General features: G+C 37.3%; 1 protein-coding gene and 1 pseudogene across 9 annotated transcripts in view; both read right to left on the bottom strand.

The window, feature by feature from the left end:
* Positions 1-16,857, bottom strand: part of Bcas3 (BCAS3 microtubule associated cell migration factor) — a 530,094-nt gene that overhangs the window by 99,018 nt on the left and 414,219 nt on the right. The window lies entirely within an intron of this gene.
* Positions 13,506-14,506, bottom strand: LOC104864070 (annotated as a pseudogene).

Genomic DNA, 16,857 nt, shown 5'->3' with positions numbered 1-16,857 from the left:
CAGAAAAATAAGAACAGAGCCACAGTGAACTGGGGATAATATTAGGGGTCTAAAGCATGAAATCTGAGTCTTAGAGGAAGGGTTAGGCATAACAAATATGTGAAACAAAATAACGGCCAGAAAAAAATTCAAACTTGATGAAAATTATACGCCTACAAACCCAAGAAGCTTAACAAGCTACAAAATAGTGCGGACATAAATAAAACTATTCCAGAGCATATCATCATCAAAATGTTGAATAATAGATAAGAAAGAACTTAAAGGAAGATAGCGGTAAAGAGACAAAAAAAAATATATAAACTGTAAGCACAGAGTAACTGCTGACTTCTTGTCAGAATCAACACAAGCCAGAAATGATATCTATAAACTGCTATACATTAAAAAAGTTACATCCTTTAAAAGAAAGGCAAAACAGACATTTTTGGAGGTGCAAAAGCTGACAATCCTAACGAGGATACCGGCATTTCAAACAATATTAAAGGAAATCTTGAGGCTAAAGAAAAATTAGGAAAAACTGAAACTCAGATGTATACAAAGGAATGAAGAACAATAGGAATGGAAGCTCCAGAAGCTTCCTTAAGAGCGAGCCCAAAGGACTCCCTAGCAGGACAGTAAGGGGAAAGCTTTTTGAAATTAATTAATTGATGTACTATTACTGTATTGTATTGTAATCAATTCAGGGCCTTTCACTGAGCTATATCCCTAGCCCATTTTTTTTTTAAGAGTAAGAAAAATTTATTGAGAGAAAGAAAGCTTCTGTCTAAGAGAGACAGAAGGAGGACTGGAAAGTGGGTTGCTTTTCCCTATCCCATTTTTAAAAAAAATTTAGTTTTGAGACAAGGTCTCATTAAGTCACTCAGTTACCCAGACTGGGGTTGAACTTGCAGACCTGCCTCGGGCTCCCAGAGTGCTGAGGTTGCAGGCATGTGTGCCACTATGGATGATTGTGAAGGGAAATCTTAAATGATGGTTTGTTTTAGGTATAAAAGAAAACAAGTCCAGATTGGAGCAAATATTAAGAGATAAGGTAGAACTGATTTAAATCTTAATCACAAAATTCTGAAAGATGATATAGTATTTTTGAAAAGTTAATGTGCACCATGTTCATAGCAGCAGTTTGTAATAGCTAAAACTTGGAAACAGCCCAATTGCCCATCAACTGGAGACTGGATAAAGAAAATGTGTGTATCTTTTTTAAATAAAATGAAGTACTTCTCAGCCATAAAGAATGTGAAATTAGAAACATTTATAGCTAAATGAATGCACATATTCTTAAATGAAATAAACAGGATGCACATGTAAATACTGAATAGTTTCTTGGGTGTGAGAAACTGAAAATAATATAGCATTTTTAAAATTAATTGCCCAACAAGACTCCATAATTCCTTTTTCCTATATTTTTGGCTATATATTTATTGATTAATTTTGCATATGGTATAAATCTGAAACGATAGCACTACTAGAAGAAAATACAGGGGAAAAGCTTCATGACATTAGATTTATTAATGATTTCTTAGATACGACATGAAAAACAGTAAAAAAAAGCAAAAATATACACATAGGACTACATGGAAATAATAGTGAAAAGGCAACCTACAGAATGGAATAAAATATTTGCAAACATGGTATCTGATAAGGAGTTAGAATCCAATATATATATATATAATATAGAATTGTTACTACTCAACAACGATCTAAAAACTAGATAACTTGATTTTAAAATAAGCAAAGGATTTAAACAGACATTTATTCAAAGTAACGTAAGTAACAACAGACATACAAAAAGATGCTCAACGTCACAAATTATCAAGAAAATGCAAATCAAAACTACAGTCACTTTACAACCATTAGGACAGCCAATAGAGAAAACAAAATTCAGAAAATAAGAAATGCTGACAAGGACGTAGAGAAGTTGGCATACTTGCGCACTTTTGCTGGGAATATAAAATGGTGCAGCTTTTTTTTTTTGTTTGTTTGTTTTTTTGAGACAGGGTCTCACTATGTAGTTGGGACTGACCTAGAAGTCACTATGTAGCCCAGGCTGGTCTCAAACTCACAGTGATCCTCTTGTCTCAGCCACCCGAGGTGCAGCTTTTATGCAAAACAGTATGAAGTTTTTTCAAAAAATTAAAAATAGAACTACATATAATTCACCAATCCCACTTTTGTGCATATAGCCAAAAGAATTTAAAACAGAATTGTAAAGATATTTGCATATCCATTTCAGCTTTATTCACAACAGCCAAGATACAGAAGCAACCTAAGTATCCAACCAAGATACAGAAGCAACCTAAGTATCCATTCATAGATAAATGTCTAAAAAAAAAAAAATCACATATACATACAGTGGAATATTATTCGGCTTTATAAAAGAGAGAGAACTTGTCATGTGCTCCAATATGGATGAACCTTGAGGACATTACACTAAGTGAAATTAGCCAGTTGTAAAAAGACAAATACAGCATTAGTCCAATGATATATGGTATATGTAGTCAAATTCACAGAAACCCAAGGAGAACATGATTACCACCGACTGGGGTAGAGGGAAGGAGAAATGGAGTTGTTCAATGATTACAGAGTTTCAGTTTTATACGATGAAAATATTCTTCAGATCTGCTGCACAACAGTATGTATCCTACTATTGTAATGTATGTTTAAAAAGAGTTAAGATAGTACATTATATGTTACGTGTTTTATGCAATAAAAATACTTTGATTCTGGTAAAGGGAAGGCAAAAGAAAGGTGAAAATATGCGAGTGGTGGGAGCTGGTGGTGTTGATGCAAAAAACGAGGGAAAGACAGAAACTATCATTCACCGTACAATTCTGCCTTTCCAACTGGATTGAGGGCTAAACACTAGAGTCTATGTCATATTCATTTTCAAGTCTGAGTAGTCAAGAGAATCCCTAGTTCATAGAAAATACTGAATCAGTAAATGAATAAGAAATGAGTAACAAAAGAAGTAGAAGTACAAAGAGCACTCAAGATCATCTATGACCGCAGATAATGAATCTTCAGTGAATGACAGCTTATCTGTGGCCTGAATGACATCTACAAGTGAGTAACAGTTTCTCTCAAGGCACAAAATGTAGGACATGATATTAAATATTCAGGAGATACATGACCCAGGTTTTTTTGGAGCGGGGAGCAGGCGCAGGGTATGGATTTTCAGTTAGCTCTGAGCACACGCAGATCTAGATAGGACAGGTTCTTTGACATAGAGCACAGAAGAGAACAAAACAAAAGAGAGCCAAGTGTTTTTTTCCCTGATGGTCATGTTTCAGGTCAAATGGTCCTTTCTCACATAGCCCTTCCTGGCTCTGCTGTGGAAAATTCCATGTTTCACCTCCTTGCCACCTTCCCAAGTCTGAGTAAGGCTGTATGTAAGCCTGTGGGCATCTCACGCTTCTTGCCAAGGATCACAGTTGTTGGTGACATAGTATTCATTCATCTATTCACTCACTCATTCACCCAGTTATGGCTAAACATTAGGAATTAAAGAATATAGAAGACAGGGTTCAATGCTGTAGTCATTGGTAAAGCATCAGTATTTTTGGGGGACCAGACAACCATTTGCTTATTTCGAAAGACACTTAGTTACCAATCACCCTGGAAATGTAAAAATTAACTTTCCTATCCTAGTAAAAAAGAGAAAGAAGAAGGAACCCTGCACTTGGAATTCGGGCTCTATAAGGAAAACATGAAGGGTCCCCTTTTGAATGTATCCTCCTGGAGATAATTCAGGTTTGGCAGTAGATGAGCGTGCGTGTGTGAGGACACTGTTTATTCTAGCCCTTGTGCAATTTACAAATTGAAACAAATAATAGTGGAGACATTTGCAACTTTGGAAAAAGGGTGTTTACAGAGTGAGAGAAAATAGACTAAATAGGCTTAGATTACTGAAAATTCTAACATGGCATGGGACGGACTACATGACAGCAGAAGGTGCAAAGGGCTGTGAGTCAGCCTTACTGTAGCAATCAGATCTTTAAAAAGATTTCCTAATTATGTCAGTTTCCGAAAACAGCATCTACAAGTAAGGTCATCTTGGTAAACCCTGAGGACAGGAGTCAGGAAAATTTTCCTGGGCCTCTTGTTTCATCTCTCCACTCCTAGATACAGCTTCTCAGATACCTGAGTCTTAACTGAATGTTAAATCATTCAAGCCCGAGGTGCTTCTCACACTTTCCTTTGGAAACTCATTCTCCTTTCCTGAACCTTTTCTCAGATGAAATTGCTCAGGTGAGCTTTCTTGTGAGAAGTGTGTTGGAAAGAAGATTGTCCTGTAAATATCCACACATCAGCCATTTTCTCTGTCCACCACAGTGCGTGTATATGTGTTCTTCTTTAAAGCCATCTGTCTCCTTTATTCTTAACACAGAATGGCATGTCTAACTCCCCAAGAGTAAAAATGAGGTCAAATACTAAAACAGGATCCCATGTATTTAACATGGTTGTTACAGAAGCATTTATATGAAAAGCACAAATTGTAAATGATGAAAAGAAGTGTGCCTAGAATACGTGTCATTCTAATGAAAGTGTAGAAATGACTCTTGACTACAAAAGCTTTCAAATGGATTTCATATTTTTATGAAAACAATAATCAAACAGCCATTCTTGTTAGTGTTGAGGAAGTAACAGAATCTACAGAGTCTACAGAAGGTGACACTAGGCTTCCACAAGATAAAGACCCTCATCTTTTTTTAGGAGGGAAAAGAATATTCCCCAGGACAGTTAGCAAGAGAAAGTGTAAGTTCACAAGTGAGTGACACAGAAAGGGTATCCTCAAAGATGTTTTCAGAATGAAGATAAAGGCCACGTTTGTTTAACTTTTCTTACACAGAGGCCAGTACAGCATCACACACCCAAACAGTGGCAAATATACTATTCAGTAGAAAAAAAAGTGTGTGTGTATGTGTTTAAAACAGTAAGATCCTGGAGTTCCTTTATCACATGAGCTAGTTTCATTAAGTTTAGGCATGAATTGGCAAATCTTACTTTAAGTCAATATGAACTGTAGCCAAGATAAGACTTACAGAAGCAGAAATTTGCTCTAAAATGTTTTCCAGAGGGAATGTTGATTAGTCTCTTTTATTCCTTGTATATAAAATAAAAGAATGGAACAATTATTGAATACCTGTTATGTACCAGGTATTCTGCTTAACGATATACAAGACTTCATGTGATTCCTACAATATCTCAGTGATGTAACTAATGTTAAATATCTTACATGCAGTTATACAGCTGATAAAAACAAAAATAATACTGATAACCAGTGGAATCGAATCCTGGGATGTCTGCTTCCAAAGGTCATATTCTTCCTTCTACAAGGCACTTTCTGTCAAATCTCTAATATCTTTTTTATATTAAAAAATCTAATTATAAGTAACTACTTAGCTGTCTTTTTAATTCAGATTTTTAAAATATTTTAAATTTACAAGAAATAAAATATTACAGATCTAGCAGAAATTTGTATGCTTTTCTCCAGTCCCATTTCTCCTGTTTTTCCAGTATGAGACCAGTCTTATCCGTCTGTGATCCATTTTTCTCTCAACATGCTTTGAAGTTTTATACATGCTTCTACATATAGGTCTAGTTCATTCATTTTTACTGCTATACAATAAATATGATAATTATAATCTATTCTTTTGTTCATTTGCTGTGAACATTATTAAATGAGTCTTCTTATATACATAAGTCAAAATTTTCTCTGTACCTCACACCTAGAGTAAAACTGTTAAGACTCTAGAAAAAAACAACTGACATTTAAATAATGTTTATTTTGTACCAACTATTATTCTAAGTACATTATGTACATTTACTAATTTAATCTTCATAATAACCTTATGAGGATTCTGTTGTTATCCTCATTTTCCAGATGGGGAGCAGTCTAGCTTTAAAATCTATGCAATTTTACCAGACTTTGAAAATTACCCTCCAAAGGGTTTGCATCAATTCCATAGTTCTACAGAGTGCAACTTTCCACATCCTCGCCAATCCTTAGGGTCAGTTTTAAATTTCTGTCATCCTGATATGATGTATTAGTTTCTCCTGTATGGATAAACATTTGTCCTAGCACAACTCACTGAATAGTCCATCTCTCAGGGTTGATTTGTAATATGTCACACATGATGTTTCTACATATATGTGGATTTGATTCCACTCTGTCTCTAACAATACCATCCCGCCTCAATTACTATAACTTTACAATAAAGCTCAGTGGAAAAAGCCCATACCGGTGATACTCTCTTTCAAATTCTTATTATTGTTCCTTGTTCCTATTTCAATGCCTGGTCAGAACTTCCAGTACAATGTTGAAGAGAGGTAATATTAGTGAGTATCGTTGTCTTGTTCCTCTTAGCTTTTGCTTCACTAGGTTAAACCACCCTAAATCTTAAGGTATAGCTAATTTAAACAATAAAGTTAAAACAATTCCTGAATATGCAACCATGATTTTGTACACTAGAAATCATGAAGATGGTCATATCAAACAGCACATGATTTACTGTTTTTACTTTTGAAACCCGGGGGAAAAACATGCAGAAAAGAAATAAACAGCTTCTTTTTTTCTTTTTAAATGAATGTAATAACAGAAGAGTAATGAGGTTGGAAAACAGATGTGGACAAAGGGAAAGCTCATGCTACAGTGTGGCCCACACAATCTGGAAAGGAATGATAAAAAAAACTTTACAAGCTGTTTCGAGGCTTGAATTAAAAGGAGTAATCAAGCGAGGCTGACTTATAAAGGGTCAGGAGGTAGCATCCTGCAGCAGAGAATAAGCAGAACTCCTTTTCCTTAGCTGTCCCCTGCCCAGCTAAGTCTGGGAAGAAAGATTTTTCTTGGGTAGCAGCATTTCAGAACACAGTCTTGATTCAGTGTTTAATAACTGCCATCTAACCTCCTTTCCCTGCCCACCCGCTCCCCGGGGAGGTACTTCCCTAATGGTTGGCCCTTTTTAGTCTGGTTTTAGTCTCTGGCTCTTTATATTTTGACGGGGGCACCTCAGTCTATTTCTATGACTTCCAGGCAAAATGTGTCAAATTAGATAAATGTGTTCAGTGCTGCTTTGGGAGCACACTCAGCCTTTAAATGATTTCTTCCCACAGCCCCTTCACCATGTCTGTCTCCTAGGGTCAATTAGAATGTGTACAAAATTCCAACTAAATCCCCACGCAGTGTTGCTGCTTAACTGTAACAGTACACATGTGGTAGAACAACATCGAGATGTAAACGCAGAATACTGGTAAGCAGAAGATAAAGACTGATCCTGATTCCAAGAAGATTACTAAAAGATAATATTCTTCTGCTTCTATGGGCACTGTTATTAATGTTATTTTACGTCAGAACTGACACTCATCAGTTTACCAAACTATGTTAGTCTGTACAAAGTGTCTCCCAAAGTAGCACTGTGAGAAATCAGTCTGCTGCAGTTGTCTGCCTCGGCTTCTGAAAGCTTTCAAACTCAACTACTGAAGTCCAGCCAGCATCTAATTTTACCCGTAAGTTCTAGGAGAGAGTAAAGCTGGTGGGAAGATTACAGAGTCCCTTGAAGCTCTGACCTACAACAGGAAGAGAGTTGTCAGCCTTCATGTCTCTCACCCTAAATCCCAAAGAAAACAACAGTGGCAGGGTGTTTTATAACACGTTCCCATTGTAAAATTGCATATTTCAGAAACATGATGCTGGCTCCCTCATTTTCCATAGACCTCATGTCGATATAAACAGATGATCCTATATTGAATATTTTTACTTAAGTTTTTCAACTTGGGTTTCTCTGGGTTTTTTTTGTAAAATTGTGGCAATCTACTGTTTTCAAATTGGCCAACGCCTCTACACATTCAGCTCTGATCACTGAATTAATCTCCTGGGAATCTCTGGTAATGTTAGTATGAAATACCACAGTGATTTCAGAGCTCCCAGAGCATTCTGAGCTTTCTCTAAACAGGGAGAAAACAGGGCTTTGAAGTTAAATTTTGGCTTTGGTATTTGGTAACTGTTTAAACCTTGAGCAAGTTACTGAATTTCTCCAATACTTATCTATAAAATGGGTGTAACAGTGCCTATCTTAATGAATTGCTGTGAGGATTAGTACCAGTCTATGTTAAACAAACTGTATAGAGCATAACTACTGGCCATTATTATCAACAGAAAGCATATCTACAATTCTATTGTAAGATGTCACAGAGTAATATTCCTCAGACAAAGATAACCTCAGATACTTCTAAAAGCACTAAGAAAATCAGCCAACAAGAGCAGAAATGATAGCAAGTGTCTGGTGTCCAGGGAGAAGATCTCCATTATGTCCTGGGCCAGTAACGGACAAACTGCCCACTCTAAGGGCCTGGAATCAGAACACGAGCTTCTGGGAGGTAGGCTGATGGAAAAGGTGGGTAGGCAAAGGGACCAGCTCTCATGACTGGAAAACCTAAATGGCTTCATTATAATTCGTATGTTAACCAACTTGCTTTCTGGAGTCACAGCTCACTTAGGTGCTAAGAACCCAAGAAAGGAGCATGACATAGACAAATAGCTTCTCCAGTGTTAAACAGGTCATCTCATGATGTTCTCAGCCACTCTAGATAGGAAATGGAAATTACTGGGCTGTCAGAGTTGGATTCTACATGGAAAGAACAAAGCGCAAGCCATTTATTTCAGAGTTTTCAAATTCCCTTGAGAGGAAGAGAGATCAACACAGATTAGTTCTCTGAGATCTGTTTACTCTTCGCAGGCTCTTTCAAAATAATAAAGTAAATAAAAGTAACAACTGTACTAGTATTACCTATGTATTATAATGTACCAAGTACTACTGCTGAACTAGCTCCATTCCACTCTTCAGTGCTATACTAGAAGGAAACAATTTTCAAGGGGCCTGGATACTGAAAAGCTCTTTCAGTAACCAATGGAGAATAACAAATTTACTTCTGGTATCTAAACAAGCTGTTTAGAAGAAGAAAGGGGTTGTGTAGACTTGGGACTCTCGGGTTTAAGAAGAAAACTCATCTTTTAATCAGAAACGAAACAAGAATCCCCAAAGAGCTCAAGGCTCACTGCAACATCTGTCAGTTTAGAATGGATTAATAAAATTAAGAGCGATGGTAAAATCTTATCTGGGGGAATTACAAATACAAATCTATATGCTAGAATAGGATGGGGAACGGTCAATTGTCAATATTAGCTAGCGTTTCTTGGTTCGTCCCCAAGTGACACCTGGCCTCCGAAATATATTATAGAGGTATATTCTAGACCCAGTTACAGGATATGAGCTTACTGAGATTTACTGTCAAAAAATTCCCCTCTTCAGAAAACCATGGCATACGGAGTGAACATTATTCTACTTATTTAATCCATTTTGTATTAAGACCAAGGGAATATACAGGAGCACACCACAAGAAGGAGGGTTCTTCAAAGGAAGGGGACATTGTGCACAAAAATATAAATGTGGAACAGTAAAAAGCATACTCACGAGAATAAACACCTAACTTTGGTAGGTACAGAGTTCATCTAATGAAGAAGTAGGAGGTAAGGCAGAAAAGGTCAGTTTGAACCAAGTGGAAATGAGTAGGGAAACTTCTGTTTATTGGATTCCTACTGATACTAGGCACTGTGCTTGACCCATTTCATTTAATCCTGAAAGACTGATTTGAGTGTGTCATTCACATGTGCACAGATAAAGAAATAGGCTGAAGAGTCATTTATTGCAGAGAAGAGTCACATTTTAAATTATATTACAGATTCCAATCTTACTACACATTGTTACTTTAAACAAGATATTGAATAATTTGCGTTTCTATTATTTGAAAGTGGCAACATATCATTAAAGTTTTTGAGAAGTTTTTGGTATGATAAAAACTTTTGCTACTTCAGGATAATGACTTCTGCGGGTGATGGACATATTCCAGTTGAAAGGTGAGATGGCAAAAAAAGGTCTTGAAAAAATCACTGAGAACATGGGTTCAGTGTCAGAATTCTGATCTTTATCAGCAATTGACTTTTAGAATTTCTCTAAACCTTGTCAGTAAAATGGAGATGACAAGGCCTATCTCACAAGATTAGATTTAAAAGGAAAGACTGTAGATGGGAATGCTCTTAAACTATACAGTAAAGCATAGTGTAAAATATGAAATCTTTTCCTTTTAAGCTTCTGGGGATTGAACTAGGCCTTTGCACTGAGATATCCCCAGCCCTTTTTATTTTATTTTATTTTATTTTTTAATTTTGAGACGGGATCTTGCTGTGTCACTAAGTTGCCCCAGCTGACCCAAACTTGCAATCCTCCTCCTGTCTCAGTTTCCCAGAGTGCTGGGATTACAGGCATGTGCCACTACATTTGGCCTGAATCCAAAAATTGTGATTTTGGTAGAGAAAATATCTCACAGAGAGGCTGAGTTCACCCCTAGCAATTTCAGAGTGAGCAACACACTTACGTATATAGTTCTAAGGTCCAACCTTTCCTGGTAGGATGCGTAGGTAACATCCGCATGGCCTAGGGCTGAGCCTGAGATTACTCTACTTGGGGTTCTTGTACCATGGAATACATGTAGCCCAAAAGTTCTCAGGTTCCATTTAAAATGATTATTTTTGTGCATCCCTGTCTCCAGTTAACCTTCTATAATCACCCCTCTTCCAGCTCTATGACTCAATTGTTTTAAAGGTAAAAAGTAAGCATCAGCCTGAAACATACCACATTCCATGGGAAAAGGAATCTAAACCCAACAGAAAAGAAACTACTTCTTGGCTTAAAGATGGAAGGACGATGACATTTGTAGTCTGGTCCAGGTCAGGGTCACTTTGAAGGTTAAAAAAGGAAACCTCAGTTACATAAAACCACTGCCCGTTTATCTTATGACTACCAACAGAAGTTGACAGTGAGGTCAGCAATATATATTCACTGTGAAAGGAGTTTTATTTTTTATTTATTATTATTATTTTTTTTTTTTTTGGTTTTTGAGACAGGGTCTCACTATGTAGTTGAGACTGACCTGGAACTCACTATGTAGTCCAGGCTGGTCTGGAACTCACAGCGATCCTCCAGCCTCAGCCTTCCGAGTGCTGGGATTACAGGCATGAGCCACCACGCCCGGCCCAAAGGAGTTTTAAAGCGTCAGAAAACAAACAGCATACAATTATGACTAGAGTTTTGGAAAATAACTTCTAGGTTTGACCAGATTCAATTTTTAGGGAGTAAAAGGGATGGTGTAGTCTTTCTCACCCTTAAAATCTAGGAGTAAACTTGCATGCAGTAGGTTGGCAAGGAAACTATCAAGGCCCCAACTTCCTTAGAGTCAAACTCCATCCATTTGAAAAAATAATAAGGTGTCATTCACTGAACATCTAAACAAATTGCCAGGCTGTTACCACAAATAGTTCAGGAAAAAGAAAGCTGTGGTAAGGTTCTCCACATAAGAAATCCTTTAGTCTCCAAACCCTTCATACAATATGGCTAAATGAAAGGAGCATATAAAAAGCTTCCAAGAATGGGTACTCTGATGGAAAAGCTTCACTCAATACAGAGATGTCACTTTAGCCAAATACCTAGAGCCAAGAGGCCAAGTCTACTCTGATTTCAGGGCTCACACTGACTGAAGGATATGCACCCTGTGGTTCCAGAGAAGGACGCAAAGACTTACGGGGACTAAAGATACTCAAAAGTCTCCGCCCCACTGCTAGTCACTGCCAGTTTCCTTCGATGCTTTCAAGACATTGTCAAATGAAGATACTTAGGAAGCTTAGATGTGGACTATAAATATGGTCTATTCTGGAGATCTTGTGGAGGTTTTTGGGAAAGAAATTAGCACATTCATCCAAATTCTCCTAACCTTTTAGTAACCTTGCGGTCAGTAGTTACGTCTTGAGCTTTGGTTCTGCTCTTTGGCAAATTGGGAATAAGATAAGGAGGAATAGTATTTTTGACACGCACCAGAGAAGGGAAAACTTTGATATTTTCATCTTACTCTGGAGTGGCAATGAGGATGGAAACTCTTCCTATCTCTGGTAGCTCCAAAAAGAGCAATATATGAAACTTCAATGAGTCATTGTATTCTATCTGTGACAATTAACACCTCTTTGAAAATGTATCTTGGTGCCTTCAGAACAAATTGAGATTAATGAAACCTAAGGCCCACAGAGGAAGGTACCAGGAAAAAGAAAGCGAGATGATATAAAATAGGGCCGTTTCAATGTAACCAAGTAATATCAGAATTTAACAATTTATAAGAAAAACAGCCAAAATGTTCTCACTGGAGTTTGGGTGAATTTAAAATTGATTTTTCTGGGTAAATAATGGTTTTGTTATTGTTGTACTGGTGTGAGTATGAAAGACTTTTCCAGCAACTAAATACTATCCTCATTGGCTAAATAAATAAATTTCCTAATTTGAAATTTGATCAAATACTTTTTTTTCCTTTTTTAAAAAGTAACAGTACAAATGCTGTGATTAATATTTTAAAAGGATCCAAATTTTTCAAGGAATAAATTTTATAAATAACTGTAATGGAAGAGAAATAGTATCTTGATACATTAAAGTTTTTAGATTTAAAAATTTTAAAAGCAGAAAATAGTTAACATTAAATTCTTTCCAATATTCAAACAAAAATCAACTTGTATAATCTCTGTAATAAAATGTGTCTTTAGGCACTTAGAAAATGTTAAAAATTTCTAAAGTTTGACCGAGAGACAGCACAAAAACACTTCATGAACACTTTTTCCCAAAAAGGATACTTTCAGTAAAACATTTTACCATTTTATTTGAGTATGCATTGATATTTTTGTTCTTCTTGAAAAGGGGACTTTACATTAATACTGTAATTTTCCATGTAAAAAATACACATGTACAGATATTTCACATACAGATACTTAACTTCCTGAATGAGTAGTCACACAACAAACACATTTCAATGAAAATTTTCTAAAATTTTAGAATGAAATAGCACGTGTAGATTTATACTTGTATAGAGTAAAGCTACAAAGAACATCTCACAGAACTAATACTTAAGTTCTTTCTCTAAGTTAACCAAAATGATTTATCCCTTAACAACCAAGAACTTTCTGAAACTGCTAATAAAACAAATCACTGAAAAATTAGATTTTATAATTTATTAACAAAATACAGAGAGCCACCTGAGGCTAGACTACACCACAACTGGACTTAACATGAAATATCTTGCAGTATAAAAAACTAAAGTATTTGTTTTATAATACAACCAGGTCTGATCAAAATACACAGGTATGTATAGGTTTAAAAAATATGTTACAGTAAAGATACTTTACCATTATGGCATTATAGTGATGTCTTTTACTATAATTTTTTTTCAAAATTTAAACATTGTATTTTAAAAAATCATGCCTGGTATACAATCTACCTTTCTGAAGCTGTCTAAATGATTAAAAACTGTGGCACTTTCTTTTGCATAAAACCCTTTCCTCTTCATAAGGTGAAAGGTTGTTAATGAAATAAAATAGAACCACGATTCTTCTCATTTCTGTATTAAACTGTAGCTGTAGGTTTAAAAAAAAAAACATGGCAACTTGAAAAGCTGCTCTGTACAGTTTTTCAAAATATTTTCAGCTCAACTTAGTCCAAAGAGCTTAAAATGACCCCATGAGGCAATGTCCTTTAGTGTCAAGATGAGTGCCATTTTCCATCTCTAGTACTGTCTCTTCTGTTACCATAGTCATGGCTCCAGCCACCATGATTCCTATCTTTACAGAGGATTCCTCTGTAATGGTGGCCAGACCCATGATCAGTGTAACGCTATTCATGGCTAGAATGTCTATCTGTTAGGCAGGGATGAGAACTGTGATTTTATGCTGTGACGATGATGGTGTATTCTGGTCCCACTGGGAGCTTGAAGACTGGTGAAAAGTACTATTATGTGATTGAACCGATGGTGAAAATCCTGATTGATCCACATGTGCAGAACCAAATTTCCCACCATATGCCATCTGTCTCAAAACACTGTTCATCACTGCTTGTCTCTGGTAATTGTCTGGAGAAGAGAATGATCTCTAAATTATCAATGTTGATCTGTGTCATGTTATCCACAGTCCTTTCATATCTTCTGTTAGGAGATGTGAAGGTAGGACTCGAATTTTCAGCAGGATGCCGGGGGTTTGATAAACCAACATCCTGTGAGGCATGACTAATTCCTGATCTAATCTGAATTTTGATGGGCCTTCCAAAAAGTTTGATTCCATTAAGTAGATTCATTGCATAAGGAACAAATACTTCATGTTTAAAATTCACAAATGCAAATTGATTTGGTTTACCATCCTTATCTTTTGGAATTTTTACCTTTATTGCTGGCCTAGCCTGGTGGAAGAGCTGGAAAAGCAGCTCCTCTGTCACTTTAGTTTCAAGGTTGCCCACAAAGGGAGTGCAATCTGCCTCCCCATCCCTGCAGATCAAACACTTTAGAAAAAGAAGAAAAGGGACTTGACAAAGGAGAGATAAGAATACAAAGGAACAACAACTGAGGTATCAGCTAAGACAGTGATTTTAATTTCTAAACCAATGAGCCTTACATTAAGAAAGAAACGTGCTTGTCCAAGTGGCTTAGCAGCCTGAGAGTAAGTCTTCTTCAGAGGGGATATTCTGTGAGGCTCAACAGACCCCGCCACGTTGAGCCAGCAGCAGCCCAGCAGGGTTAAATCTTTTCAAGGCTTTAAATTAAAAAAAATCCACTTAACTTTTATAGAGGATTGTTCTCTAATAATCCTCAAGGAAGGAGGCTGGCTCTCAATTTTTTTTTCCTCAGGTCATCTCCACGCTGACTAAGGAACAAGGTCACAGTGGGGTTTTAAATAGGATCCCACTGGGCCTAAGGTAGAAGAAAGGCTAAAGGATTTATGTCCTATGGGCCTTATCTCAAAGCTCTTTCCCTCCAGTGTTCCTTTTATATGTAAATTACACAAGAGCTTTATTCAATGACCAAGTTAGGCTGGCAAGGCTAACCAAGTCATCTTCTGAACCTCAGCCTTTGCAGGCAGAAACCAAGGCTGAACTATATAATACAGACTTACTCAAGCATCTCTGCAGTCTCTTTCAACTAAAAAGGTGAAACAAAATTAGGAAAGTAAAGCAAAACAACAACAGCAATAATATCTCTGAACCTCTGCTCCTCAGCTAGAATCTGATGATAGGGCTTTACACAGCACTGGCCCAGGGTATTGATGACTCATCATCGCCTTCATGCCCCCCTCTTTTGGTCCTGTCTGAAGGACAGACTCACACCTGAGAGCCTAAGGCCGGATTCCTGAGGGTGGCTCCTGAGGAAGCAACTGCAAAAATAGGAGTTGTAATACTGACAATGCAAATGGTAGTACAATGCGAATGCTATCATTATTGATGGTAACAGATAACACTGTTGAGCCTTTATTACATGCCAGGTGCAATTAAATAATCAGTCCGTATAACAACTCTATGAAGTAGACACAGAAATCTCCACTTCACAGATGAAGGAACTAAGGGTGAGACAGGAGCAGTTATAACAGCAAGGAGTATGAGCAAATGGCCCAGCAACAGATCACTGGATGGTCATTCATGGGAAAGACCCCCCCATTGGGGCAGTTGGTCCCTATGGGCAGGAGAGAGCTCGTTAGACACAAGGCTTAACCCAGTGAGCTAGAAGCCAGTGGGGTTAGCAAACTGCTGAGAAACACAGACTCTATGACTGGCTCTCCCAGGGCAGGAATAGGAACGAGTCAGTTTCCTTGTCTAGCAGACCACAGCAAAGCATGAGATAACCTTTAAGGCCCTCTTCACCCCAACACTCTACATGAGGACCATGTTCTGTAAGGATTCAGCAACTATTTAATTCCCAGGCCTTTTTTTTTTTAAATTCTTCATTTCTATTTTAAAAAATTGCATGTTCCCGTGGCCCTGGAATGCCTGCCTCCGGCCCCTCTGGAGCCCTGGGTTATGTGAAAGCAGCCGTGCCAAGCTGGTCCATGGGCGGGGCTGAGTCTTCCTGGCCGGCTTGTGACATGTTCCTGACGTACTGTGTGGTCAAGGAGCTGGAACTGGGGAGTGGGGGGGGGGCTGAACAAGGGCCAAGGCTTGCACTTCAGCTTCCTGACCTGGCAGCCATTCAGAGAGACCCTGCTAAGTGCTATTTCCTAAATACACTCTCTTTTCATAACAATCTTACCACATTGCTTTCCTTTACAAGCGCTCTTAAAAAAGGGAACTGGACTCCTTCTGGTTAATCTACACAGACTACATTTGGAAACCATCAGAAACTGAACTCTAAACAAAACGTTATTAATGTGTTGTAATCTGCCCTCTATGTTGCAGATGAAAAGAAAATGTTTTATAGTTTCAGAGCATACATTTTAATTGCCTTTTAAGAGTGCATATACTTTTAGTACTTCATGTTATAAAACTGTAGTATCTGTTTCTTGATAACTGTTGAGTGATCTCAGCTATTTTTATTAGTTTTTTTACTTATCCTTTTCTCCCTTTCTCTCCTAAACTGCCACCCATGTAAAGTTCCTTTAGATCAACCTTGATATAAAGCTCACATATTTGGGGTCTTCAGTATAAATAGCTTCTTTACAACCTCCACCTCACTATAAAACACGTGTCCCTGAAAATGAGTTCTATAAACAAAGATGAAGTGGGGGTTTTGTCTAATAACCCAGTATAGCTGAGAACCTAGAAGTCTAGCTTTTTCTCAGTTGCTATTGCTTTTTTATGGGGGCCAGATGACCTGCAGAGATCTGATGCTCTTGCTACTTTTCTCAACTGTACAGCCCTGTCCCAAGAGACTAATATATCAGTCATCAACCTGGAGGTTTTAAGGGCAGAGCCTTGGATGCACCAGGATCCAGTCTTTTTTTTTTTTTTTTTTTTTTTTTTT

This window comes from Fukomys damarensis, unplaced genomic scaffold (genome assembly GCF_012274545.1).
Source record: "Fukomys damarensis isolate Sample0158 unplaced genomic scaffold, DMR_v1.0_HiC HiC_scaffold_13, whole genome shotgun sequence".
NCBI classification, from domain to species: domain Eukaryota; kingdom Metazoa; phylum Chordata; class Mammalia; order Rodentia; family Bathyergidae; genus Fukomys; species Fukomys damarensis.
Note: the sequence above shows the minus strand (reverse complement) of the source record. Positions and strands in the feature narration are given on the sequence as shown.